This window comes from Gossypium raimondii, chromosome 13 (genome assembly GCF_025698545.1).
Source record: "Gossypium raimondii isolate GPD5lz chromosome 13, ASM2569854v1, whole genome shotgun sequence".
Classification (NCBI taxonomy): Eukaryota; Viridiplantae; Streptophyta; class Magnoliopsida; order Malvales; family Malvaceae; genus Gossypium; species Gossypium raimondii.
The window spans coordinates 4566212-4580473 of record NC_068577.1 but is presented as its reverse complement, the minus strand read 5'-3'; positions in this window follow the sequence as shown (position 1 = coordinate 4580473).

Here is a 14262-nt window from a genome sequence, read left to right as displayed (position 1 = left end):
ACACAGACGTGTAGCACAGCCGTGTGTCCCTAGTTCGAAGGTTACACGACCTGAGACACAGGTGTGTGTCTCAGTCGTGTGAGGCACACGGCCTAGCTACACGGCCGTATGACCCCTGTAGTCAAAATTTTGTATCTTTTTCTTAAAGTTTCTAAGTGTTTTCAAATTGGTCCTGAATTGTTTCTAAGGTATAATTAGGGCCTCGAAGGCTCGATTTAGGGACGATATGAATGTGAATGATTGGGTTATAATATGTTTATGTTAATGAATGAAATGTATGTTTAAATGTTTTGTTTGTACGGTAATGCTTTATAACCCTTATCAAGTGACGGATACGAGTTAGGGATGTTACATAGTTCATCTAGTATATATAAATTGTGGATTTAGTCATTGTATCTTAATTTGGTCATTTTTAGTACTTGTACTTTTTAAATTTTAAAATTTCAGTCTTGACCCAAATTGTAGATGAAAATTATGCTTAAGTTGTGGATTTGGTCTCTGTTCTCTAATTTAATCATTTATCGTCCTTATACTCTTGATTTTTGAGATTTTAATATTAACTCGAAGGTAATCGTTAAATCTATTAATTAAAATAGTGTGACTTTTTTTGTAAATATTATATGGAAATAGCAAGTTGGACTACTTATATGATAATATGTTTAATATATAAGATTTAGGAAAGAGCATAATTTAATTTAACTAATTTAATGCCTATAATTTGAGTCAAGATTAAAATTTCAAAATTAAAAAAAATTACAAGTTCTTAAAATGGCCTAATTAAAGCACAAAGACCAAATCCACAACTTACATGTAGTATGGGACTAATATTAGAATTTTGAGCTTATTCTTAATATTTTCACTAATAGTTATTATCATTATTTACTTGTAAATTTAGTTTATACATGGGTGAATATTTGATGCACCCTCGACTCATGCATTGTCTATGAATAATAATATAACACCTCATCACTAGTGAAATAAAACAAAATAGTGGGCTTGTAAATAAATACTAAGAACTTTATTTGAACATAAACCTTAAACCCAAAATATGAAACTCAAACCTGAAGCTCGATATAAACCATAAATCCTAAACTCAAACTCGAAATCTAATATAAACCCTAAACCATAAACTTGAAACTCGAGAAAATATAATAATTATAATTGACATCTAATTATATTTAAATAAATTTAATAGTATTTATTTATTGATGACGCTCAAAACTTACTATTTATTTTACCTAATAATAGTGTTATGTTATTATTCATTGATTATATATGAAAGTCACTTACCGTGTATTATTCCTATACACAAAACCCATCTATAAAGATAAAAGTAGTGCTATATCTTTTTGTTTAGTTGTTTTTCTTTCTCTTCTTTCATCTTTCGATATAAATATAATTTGGATCCCGCCCCCTTTCTCTTCTTTGACCTTATGGTTGTTGTTTTGAGAGGCTTTTCTTTTCAATTTAATTGTTTATTTTTATTTTTTATTTTTTTCATCTTTCAGCATTGTTGAGGGCGACTCTTTTGAGAGAAGTATTGAAGTGTCGTCGACTAAGTAATCATTCTGTCTCTCAACAACTGAAAGTATTGTTCCCGCCTTTATCAAGAGTTCAAAGACTTCTCCTGAAGGAGTCGCATTCCCTTGAAAAGCATAATAAGGTTTGAATTTTGCCCCCTTCTTCAACCATTTGGTCATCATTTTGCGAGGCTTTTATTTCCAACCGCCTTGTGGGAGTCTATGGTTAGCGTTGGCTAGTCCCTTGGTTTCCTTACCGGCAACCCTAGTACTTTGGTTGGTTGGTGCCCCTGCTACATTGGTTCATCGCTAGTCGGAGCTTAACAGATCTAGGAATTCGTCGCGTACCTTCTTCTGTCGTTGCTTCACGGCTAGTCAAAGTTCAATGATGGTCGGTGCAGGCTTCTTTGGCCCATTTGAGGCTATTGGATTTATTTATTGGTAAATTCTGCTATTAAACCTTGTACTTTATGTAAGTTGTAGATTTAGTAATTGTACTTTAATTTAATCAATTTCAGTTCTTGTTCTTTTCATATTTCAAAATTTTAGTCTTAGACCAAATGGTTACAATTAAATATGTTTGGTTAATTATGTTGTTAGTTCAGTATTATCCGTAAAGTTATAGATTTAGTCCATATTTTCTAATTAGATCATTCTTAGTAGTTATATTTTTAAATTTTGAAATTTCGGTCTTAATGCAAATGACAATTGTTAAATTATGCTATTAGTTCAGATTATCCGTAAAGCATGGGATCGATTCTTTGTTGCAACCATTGTTGTAATAACTTTATAAACATAATTATTCCATGAAAATTTTATTTCTTTTATTAGTGTTGAAAATTAGTAGTTTCAAATTGTATAGACTAATGTTATGTAATGGCCCAAATTCAAAATTATCGGAATAGTGGTTTCGTAACCACAAATCCAATTTAAAGAGAAATTTATTTTAATATTTTTGCATGAATATTGATATGATAGGAAAAATCGTATGAAAATATCGATAGAAAATTTTTATTGATTAAGCAGTTAGTTAGAAAAAGAAATTATTGAAGAAATTAGGTAAAATAGGATATCAAGACTTGATCTCAGTAAAACCGAGTCAAAAATATTTTATAAATATTTATGAAGTGTTAGTAATATGGTATTAAAATTTCGTTAGAAAATTTTAATGTTTGGGTAGTCAATTAAGTAAAAAGGACTAACTTGAAAAATGTGTAAAAGTTACTAGAGAGATTAAATAGCTCAATTGTGAAATGAGGAGGGACATAAATTGCAAATAACCCCAAAAGGAGATATTTTGGGCGGCATACGCTGAGAAAAATCAGGAGAATTGAAGAAATAAGGGTAAAATTGGAATATTACAAAATTTGCTTTAAAAGTTAGGACTAAAGTGGAATTATCTAGATTTCTCTTTATTTTCTGCACTCTCATCAGCCAAAAAACGTCCTAAGGGTTTCTTCAAGCTGGTTTTCATAATTTTTGCACCAAGTGAGTTAATTCTTGCCTTTTTCTTGTAATTTTTGTGTTTCTAAGACTTTTACAACTAGGTCCTATTACTAAATTCATTAGTTTTTGATTTTATGAATGATATTGAAAGTTGATATGAATGTGTGCTGGAAGTTTATGAGGAAATAGGATGAAATTGATGCTTTAATTTGTTTATGAGATGATTTTATTAGGTAATTCCAATAGAAATTGATTTGTAGGACCTAATTGTGAAAAAGTTTGGAATTAAAGTTTAGTGCTGAAATTCTGATTTCCAAAGGTTATAAGGTAGTTTAAAGTGATGCAATAAAGTGTTGATTGAGAAAAATCAGCTCAATTGAGAGGTTAATTGAGCAGGGACGAAATTATCATTGTTGAAAGTTTAAGGGAAAAATGGTAATTAACACCATGCACTAAAACAGTTTTGGACAGCAGCAGTACTCTAACTTTGAAAAATCACCAAAAATTTTAGAGATCGAATTAGAGGATGAATAAAATATGAAATTAAAGCTTATTGAGCCTAGTTTCTTATAAAAGAAACGGTGTAAGAAATGGAATTGTAAATCATGAGATATAATAGATTTTGTGAGACAAGGTCAGAATGAATTCGGGTTCCCCTGTTCTGACTTTGGAAAATCATTAAAAATTGTAAAAAAATGATTATGAGTTATAATTTATATGCTTAGAATCCTTAATTAGTCTATTTTCTGAAGAAATAAAGGGAAGCATCATCCTAATTCTGTACTATGAGATAATTAATTTTTAGTAAATAGGGGTCAGAACTGTCATACAGTGAAACAGGGGAAACTTTAAAGAATAAACTGTACTTATTGGCTAAACCAAAAATTCTGAAATTTTTATGGTAAGAAGATATGTGAGTCTAGTTTCAGGAAAAATTAACGGATCTTAATTTGGAGTTCCGTAGCTCAAGATATAAATAATTTAGTGACTGTGACTCAGTGAGGCAGCTTTGAATGCACTATAAATAATAATGGAATTGTAGAGAAAGTTACATATGAACATGAAATGTATTAGATTAATGATTAAATTTATTTATTTAGATCCGGAAAATTCAAATATGAAGCAAGATCGAGGAAAAGAAAAAGTTCGGGATTAGTAGATTTTTGTTTACAAACAATTGTCGAGGTAAGTTCGTGTAACTTGAATTATATCCTTAAATGCTTGAAATGTTTATTATTGTTGTGAATATGAGTTGGATGTTTATTGTATGATAATTGATGAAGTATTGATATTCTTGATGAAAAGAGGAAATAAATCACGGTTGAATGAAAGGAAAATTCGATGGATCTCTGAAAAGGAATTGACGGTAAAAAGGATCTAGCCCGGACGGGTGATCCTATTTTGATATAGCCCTCCCGAAGAATATGTGGAAAATGGATTTAGACCGGACGGGTAATTCGAATTAGGGTCTGAATTTAGACTGGACTGGTAATTCAGATCCAAGCTCATTAGAGTAATTGTCGTTGCAGGGGATTTAGCCTGGACTGGTAATCCCGACAATACTCTATGAGTTTATATTCTGAGGATTTAGCTGGGTGGTAATCCCATGTAAGGATGAGGTTCATGGAGTGTGCTCTCGAAATGGAAATGTGCGTGAGATGAATATGAATTGACGGACCGGATTTGTACACTTAGGTGTACCCCTGAATATCCATCGAAATTCCAAGTAGTTCAACGGGATAAATATGGAAAAATAACAAGGAAATGGAAATCATGGAATTGATGAGCTCATCAATCATTTATCTTTGTAATGAATTTGTATGAGGTTGAGTTTGTATGAGATAGGTATATGTTTATGTGAATTGGATTTGTGCTTGTGTTATTAAATGATGGATGTATAAGTATGGTAAGTATAATTCCTGTTGCATGAACTTACTAAGCACAAAGTGCTTACCCTGTTTCTTTTTCCCCTGTTTGTAGAGTTAAGAGCTCGGAGGTCGGATTTGGTCGGAGACACATCACACTATCAATCTCGAGAGCTCGGTACATAAAGGAACTTTATTTTGGAAATCAATGGCATGTATAAGCTAGTAAATTAGATGTTAATGTGAAATGAATGTATGGTTAGCCATTGGTATGGCTAACAAATTTTGGTTTTGGTATGTGGTGAAATTATCTTATGAATATGATAAATCTATCTTGAAAAAAAAAATTCGGTAAAATCTGGTAATGCCTCATACTCTATTTCGGCGACGAATACGGGTAGGGGGTATTACATGTTATTTGCTAATAAAATGTTCAACTTTTATTAAACTTTTAAGTACTCGTTAATTTTTGTCGATTGAATCTTAGCTCAATTAGCATGAACATTGTTGTCAATGCAGGAGGACATGGGTTTGGGTGTGCTAAAGCGCATTATCCTCTTATTTATGGATTGGGGAGGAATTATGGGTAATTCTAAGCATTGTGTTAAAAAAGAGCATACATGAAATATTGTTTTTAATGGAAATATTGACTAAAACGCTATATTTTAAATATTGCAACCCGCATGACAATCTATGTGTAGTTCATACTAATATTTTTGAATTCTTATGTTTTTTTATATTTTTCAGTGAATTTTATAATTTTTAAAATATTTTTGACATGACATAAAATAAATAGTATCATATTAGCATGAAGTACACATTGATCATCACGTTGGTTTCACACCAACATCATTAATAAATCAATGTTTTAGTCAACATTTTCATTAAAAAATTATTTTACTCTTTTTAAAGGTTGATAATCAAATTTAACTAAAACAGACCAAAATAATAATAATAAAATTTAAACGTTAAAAGTTGAATTTTTCAATATGTCTTATTTTTAATATATTTTTAATAAAATTTTTAAACACAAACAATTTATTATCATAACATGTGTTTTAATAGTTACATTAATTTATTATAAATATAACTTTCATGTAATATAAATTACATAATATATAAAAAACCACATATTACAAAATTGAGAAATGACTCAGCATAGCTTGGGCCTCGATAATAGGAGCACAAATCCGATTTATATTTTAAAGGAGTTGAAATTTTTTTGTTTAAACTTAATTTTCGAGTATAATATTCTTATCTAAACTTTCTCTCGAAAAATACTCCAACTTTTTTAACCAAAAGTAATCCAACCTTAAACATGTTTAATAGCAATTTGTTTGAGGACTAATCAATCAAACTTTGGTGGGGCTTGCAAGGGTAGTGTCACAAAAGGAATATTACAGCCCAAAATCTTTAAATAAAAAAAGCCTGATTTTTGGTTCAACTATACACTGGGAAAGCCTATTGATGGATTGTAATTATTGATTAATTTTAAACATTTGATGATGAGATCTAATCTATTTTTAATGAAATTTGTTAGAGTTGTCTGAGTTGAATCATTTTTGAGCCGGCTTGAAAATTTTGAGGTACAACTCACTTGTTAAAGACATAAAATAGAGAGGCAAATTTGGGAATCTGTAGGGGCGAAGAACCGAGTATGGACCTTGCCGCACAAGTTGAATCTGTATAGGAATATACTTCTCCTATTAGACCTTGATTACAAAATGGTTGTTTAATCCTTAAAACAGAATATAGTTGGAAACCTCTTGTATTGTTGTTTTTCAACAGTAGTGAATTTCTCTTTCTCTGTCCATGATTTTCTCTCATAGGGTTTTTCACGTAAAATCTTGGTGTTTTTATTTTTCTTTCTTATTGTTTCGCGATCATTCCTACTGCCATTATCGACATATAATATAACAAAATTAATAAGAATTTATTAGAACAATAAAAAAATAGATTAAAAGGGATTAACAAGAAGTAAAAGAGAAAAAATGGTGATATTTTATTTCTAAAAAAACTATATTGAAATCTAATTGAATATTAAAAAAAACCAAAATCAAAGTTTGAGTTTGCAAACCTTACTTCAAAAATTTATGTAATATTTTAAAATTATGTTCACTAATTTGAATATATAGTTTTTCTATTATAGAAATCAAAAGTAATTATAAATTAAATAAAAATAAATTTTGGTTTGATTTGCTTTGCTCTTTAAATTTATGAAGCGATAAAATATATTGAATAATGAATACATCTAAACAATAATCATGTGTGGATATTGTCTCGATATTTTATATCTAAGTTTAAATATATTCCATTTTAAATCCAATTCTGCTTTTATATTAATCTAATTTTAGTTATAATTATTATAGCATATATTATTTATAGTTATACTTATTATTCTAAACTCCTTTGGAAAAATATTAATCAAATAATATTTAAAATTCGAAACTAAATTAAATATGACCATATGTTTTTCCTCAACCCTAAAGATGTGCAGCATTTGGACCACTTAAAAGGGTTAGAAATGGTGATAAACAATGTCATACCATGCAATATTTTATGTCCCATTGAATAAAGAGATTCAAAAAATGATTGTGAAACTTTGATGAGGAAAATCATGTCTACTTGAAAAGAAAATCTAAAACTTGGGTCCCTTCATATATATATATATATATATATAATATGAACTTCCTTAGAATGTCCTCTCATTGTCAAGTCTTGGTTTTCCACTTTTTCTTTTCCAATACCATCAATTATTAAACTAAATTTCATGGATTGGGAATTTGGGTAGGAATGATGTTGAGACATATTGTGTTATTCGATAGATATACTGGGTTCTGATTAAACTGATGAACGTAGAATAAAGCTTCTGCAATATACAAAACTCGAATTCGATATTTATATGCCTCGATGTTTAATTACGTTGTTATAACTATGTGATTATAAATATTAAAAACTCATCAAATGTATAAGAAAAAAATTGGAGTGTTGAGAACACACTTTGAAAGAGATGAAGAAAGTATATATAAAATTGGGGTAAACAAAGTGATAAGGTTGTTGGTTAGTTAAAAGAAAGATAGGAAAGAACACTAATTAATCATCATTTCCATTTAATTAAAATTGCACTTTTGTCAAAAAGCAAAAAGGCGAAAGACCATTGTTTAGGCTCTTTGGCCCATTCAACTTTATTAGCATGCCAAACTACCAAATTTTAGTGCTTCTTTTTGGGTGTAGGACCTTTCTTTACCAATATTATTTACACCTTTGTTTTTTTTATTTAGTGATAGGACTCGGGTCCAAAATTAATCGGAATTTAATGTAATTATCGAATATCGGAAGATTCAGATCAAGAGGAAGGTTATTTACAAAAACATGATAAGATACAAAAATAAATCATATTTGTATAAAAATAAATATCTTAAAATTTATCTAATATTAATTATTAATGTATTAAAATGTAAACATAAATAGGATATAGGATATAATACGTGAATTATCAAATTCAAGAATTTTTTATGTTTAAGATTTAGAAGAAAAAAAAAACTCAGAGATTGATTGAGTATTAGTTCAATTGGCATGAGTATGGTTGCCAATAGAGGAGGACGTGGATTTGAGTGCGCTGAAACGTAGTATCCTCCTATTTATGGATTGAGGAGGGATTATGGATAATTCTAGACATTATGTCAAAAAGAATAAGTATTATCAGAATTTATAATAATATTGTTAATTTTTTTTTTAAAAAAAACAGAGAGCTTTGAACTTTTTATAAAAAATATAGAAAATTAAAAAAAATGAAAAAGAAAATAACATATTTACAATAAATATAATGAAAAAATGAAATAATTGAATATACAAGAAATAAAAAATTTCAATTTATTAATATAGCCATATAAATATATGTGATTTATTTTTGGTTTATACTTATGGTATCCTCAAATTACATTAAACTAAAATATACAAGGAATGGGCATAGAAGAATAAATAAATATTTTATTTAAATAAAAATAAAATTATTGATATAGACTTATTATAAATAAATAAGTTTTATTTTTGATTTTATATTTAGTATGTGCACAAATTACATTGGGTTTGAAATTAATTTTATTAAAATAATTTTTAATGATGTGTCTTCATCGATTCATCGATAGTGAATAAAATTATATATGATGAACAAAAAATTATAATTAATGGACTATAATGTATAATTCTATATATATATTGTGAATGAATCACATGATGCCAAACCATCATAAGTTTTTTTTTTAAGCAAATTCAATTAATTCATTTTAATGTCATTCACCGACGAAGTGTAAAAATGTACATTGTAAGTGCATCATATATAAATTCAAATCAAATGAGTGTAGGCATTGGTGTCGTCCTTTGCAACAAGAAAAAACAGATAAAGACACAATATCGTTTAGTTCACTTATAGTTTATAAAATTATATATTGTCAATGGATTATAAAACTAATCCAAATAGTTTCATATTTGATGCATTGACACCATATAAACCATCAATGAATCATGCAAATGTTGAAGTTGCTAATTTAGTTGTTTGTTGAGTTGCGACTCACGAAACAACTTAAAACTAAATCAATAAATATAAGAGATTGTTTATATAGTTTGGATCCAATCTTACATCTAGAAGATTTTAGCTAGATAGCAACTCACAATAACCTTCACCTTACAAGAGATGATTTAACCCCAACCACACTCTAATATTGTAGCCAAACTCCTATACAAATTGATAAGAAAGTTTAATTATACAGGAATTCACACTACAAAAATTCCTGTGAGTGAAAGAATAAGTGCACCCTCAATTTCATATATGTTCAATGAGTTAGTTTGATGAGAGTAAATCTCTAAAATTTCATCCCACGTCAACCACTATTATGGCTTAGATATATTTGAGATACACATAATATGATAACTATCTATATCTCCTTATGGAAAGATGATCATAATCCCATATATTAGTTTCCTTATTGTCAATAATATCTCCTTTCAATTAACTGTGTAAGATCATAAGATTTACTTCATACAATCAAGTAAAAAATTGTCAACCAAAAATAACTGGTCTTATGGTAAAACTTGTTTCACTACCAAATGCTTCAATACATACACTGTAAGCTATTACTTCAAACCAGTTCGAAAGGATAAAACCAGATCTTCATAATCCCTTAAATGTTTCTCATACCAAATATCCTTTAAATAAGGAATAAAGTTGGTCTTCTTTAAAAGCATATCTACACCTCTTCAGAATTTCTCAAAAACGATGAATATTAATACGTAGAGAAATTATTTTATGGATCTTTCTCACCACATCATTCATGATCTCTTTCTAATTATTTAATGACATTTCAGTAATTTTTTTATGTCATTGACATATAATTTTGATAATTTTTTTACCCCGAACCTCGAACTTCAAACTCTAACCTGACCTTGAACCTCGAACCCTAAATCTTAAATCTCGAATCCTAAACTCAAGCTTAAGATTTAGGGTTTGAGGTTCGGAGTTTGGGTTCAAGGTTTAGGGTTTTAGATAAAAAAATTACCAATGAAAATAATTGTTGAAATGCCATTAAATAATTGGAAAGGGACCATAGATGATGTGGTGAGAAGGGTCCATAAAAAAATATTTTCATGCCATTGACACATAATTTTGATAATTTTTTTACCTTGAAGCTTGAACTTCAAACTCTAACCTAACCTTGAACCCCGAACCTCAAATCTTAAATCCTGAATCCTGAACCCCGAACCCTAAACCCAAGTTCAAAGTGTAGGGTACGAGGTTTAGGGTAAAAAATTGCCAAAATTATGTGTCAATACATGAAAAAAAAACTGAAATATCATTAAATAATTAAAATAGACCATAAATAATGTGTGGGAAGGACCCATAAAATAATTTATGATTAAGAGAAATTATGTCAACCATATTAATTAAAATGATTGATATAAATCTTTACAAAATTAATTCAAACTTTAAACCCAATGATCAACGTAAATTTACTTAACAATATCGATCCATTTTAATGACACATCATCATTTAGTCCTCCAACAATGTACAAAATTATATTTAATGCACTGCTGATAATAATTATATACATAAATTAAACTATCTTTAACCAAGTATCATGATTTGGCTACACAAAAAGATGTGGAGACGCAATTACATCAAAAGAGAAAAAGAAAAGTTAGTTTAATGTGATTCAACTGATCACAAACCAACTTTTTTGAGTCCTACTCAATAATCGAACATTATAATATAAATATCAACAAGACATTGTAGGATGGATCGATGCATGTGACGTACGGCATGATGCATGCCCAAAAACATAGTAGACTGACCATATGGGAGGTAAAACTAAGCAAATTGAGCCTAACTTTTCGGGTTAATATATCATTTAATATATGAATTTAATTTTAATATTCAATTTAAAGCTCAAGTTCGATTTCAACATAAGTACTCAATTGAGATACAAAAAATACATTCAAGTACTAAATTAAATATTAAAACTAAATATAGGCGTCAAATGTATATTAACCCTAAATTTTAAGACGTGCATGTGATGTGCATTTGCGTTAAACGTAGGCCAAGTGATCTATTCACTATTATTTATTTATTTAGTCGTAACGTATAGTACACTAATGAGTTGTATGATTATTGTATTAGCAGTATCTTTAGATCACAATGCTTATGTTTTCTATTTCCTTTGTCTCCCATAAGATCCCATGCCCAATCCCTTTTTTTATTCAATATAATTAACCCAAATTGTCTTCCACTTATCTTTAATTTATGTTGAAATTTTGACAAATGAGATTAAAAATAACGGTGGTGATGAGATTAATTATTATAGTTACGAGCCAAAAGATTCTACCGCACTACAGTCACGGCTCATCTAAAGGGGTACAACTAGTATTTGATGAGTTGGTATCATAAGTAAATCAGATATCAATTTATATAGTAATAAATATTATTATAAGAGTATTTTTATTTTTTAATAATTTTATATGAAATTTATAAAACCAATTTAAAACCGAAATAAGTTTAGAAAAAAGCATTCACACAAAAACAAAGCTTGAGCCTAAGATGCCATGAATTTAAAGGTTCAATTTTACCATTTCAACGAAAACATCATTTATTTTAATGTCAAATTTTTATGACTATATTTTTTTTTACATAAATTTTGTTCACGATCTAAGGGCAAGCAGAAGCCTTGGCCCTCGAAGCTGAGAAATTTAAGCTTAATTTTGATACACTATTTTCTTATGATAGAAACATGAGAAATAAAATAAAAATTACTACATTTATATGGATTTGAATCAGGGTAAAAGATTTCGATATTTAAACATTGTTGAAAACAAATATTTTTTTGCATTTAAATGAGTTTGAAGTAATCGCAATTTATTAATTAAAATTAAACTTAAAAGACTTTATTCTTGGCTTTTCAATTTTACAAAATATTTTTAGTGAAAACAATAAAACGACTTATTATTATTTTCTAATTTTTACATATTTTTATTTTTTAAAATTAATTTCGAATTTTGACTGAACACATTTTCCATAGTATTTATCATTTTCTAAAAAAATAAAACGATTCCTGAAATCAAATTCGACCTTATAATTTAATTATTTTAAAAATTGTAAAATTTTAAATTAATTTAACCATTTAAAATTTTATAATTTAATTATAATATTTTTTTTAAAAAAAGTTCTAGCTTGGGCACTGTGTTAATCCATGTAGCAATGAATCTAGAAGTAAAGGTGGGGTTTGGCAAATATGGGCAAGCAAATCAAACAAACTTGCTAAAGCATGTGGTGGGTCAAAGTTAGAGAGGCTGGGGACCTCTTTTTTCCACAACTAGCATATGACCCTAAGCTACACATTTTTATTCCCTTTGAGATATTTTATGCTCAAAATTAGGCAGATAGGTCCCTATTTTATATCAACACCAGGTTGTAAACCAGATATTTGTATTCATAAACTATTCCAATTTTATTTGAAAAAATAAAATCGAATTTGATTCAATTGAACTAGAACAATTAACTATCTAATTTGAATAACTTACGAGTCCAATCGCTTTTTTAATATATGTTTTAAAATAACTTTTAAATATTATTAAAACCCTAAATTCGAGTTAAGTGTTAAAATTCAATAAGTTCGATTATATCTCGAGTCAAGAAAATAAAACTTGATTAAGTTTGAGTTAGTATTGAGCTACGGATTTCAAATTAAACTCAAACTTACCACTGTTTGACCTCAATTTGACTCGATTTCAATTTTATTCCCCCAATCACACAATGACATGTGGTAAAAATTTCTGCCCAAGGAAACCTTCTCCTTGACTTTTAGGATTTGGTTGAATTAAAATAGTAGACAAGGAATCAAGTGTTTGTTAAGAAATCCTCAAATATATATATGAGATGAGATGATCTAGCAATAGGGTTTATATTATATATACACATACAGTGTGATACAGTCAGCAACATGTGTGGGATTTTGAGATAGATACCTCTCATGATCTTTACTAACTTATAAGGGGTTAATATAACTTTTAGTCCCCAAATTTGACAATTTAGTCCATTTTTGTACCTATATTCAATTAGGTCAATTTTGGGTTCTGGATGATGTGGTACAATCTCAAAGTGCTAAATCATCAAATTTTTTATATTTATCAAGTTCAAGGACTAAAATGGACTTACTTGTTAAGTTCAAATACCAAAATAGATTTAAAAAATATAAATACTAAAGTGAACCTAATTATCAAATTTAGTCCTATTCCAAGCTAAAGGGAAAGAAGGAAAGCCTCAAAATGTGGTGTGAAAGGTGAAAGAAATGTAGCACTTTCAAAGGGAAGTGTTGAAATGAGGAATATTAAATGTTCTTTTACTCCAATTTTATATTGAACAATGCTGCCTTCTTTGTTGATTTTGGTCGGGGAAATATTGCTATCTGATCTACAATATGATACCACCATATCAAAAGTTGGATGTGTGTTTATTAAGCAAATTACAAAAAAAAAAAGTCGATTGAGTCTCAGTTAGATTGGTATGAATATTGTTACCAGTGTAAGAGGATGTAGGTTCGAGTGCATTGAAACGTATTATCTTTCTATTTATGGGTTGATGAGGGACTATGGGTAGTTCTAAGCATTATATCAGAAAAAACAAATATGATAGGAATTATTTCACCAATAAAAAAAAGTATATACCTATGAAGCTACTCTAACAACAATAGCTAATATCATATTTGGATGTAATAATTGATAGCCTTTTATACTCTTCAATTAGAATTTTATTTTATAATGTAAGGTTTGTTACTATATATTAATTTTGATTTAGTGCGATTATATATAAAAAATTAAAATATAATTTAAATATGTATGCATAAAACTTTAATTTTGATTTAATTGTATAGATTTAAAGAAA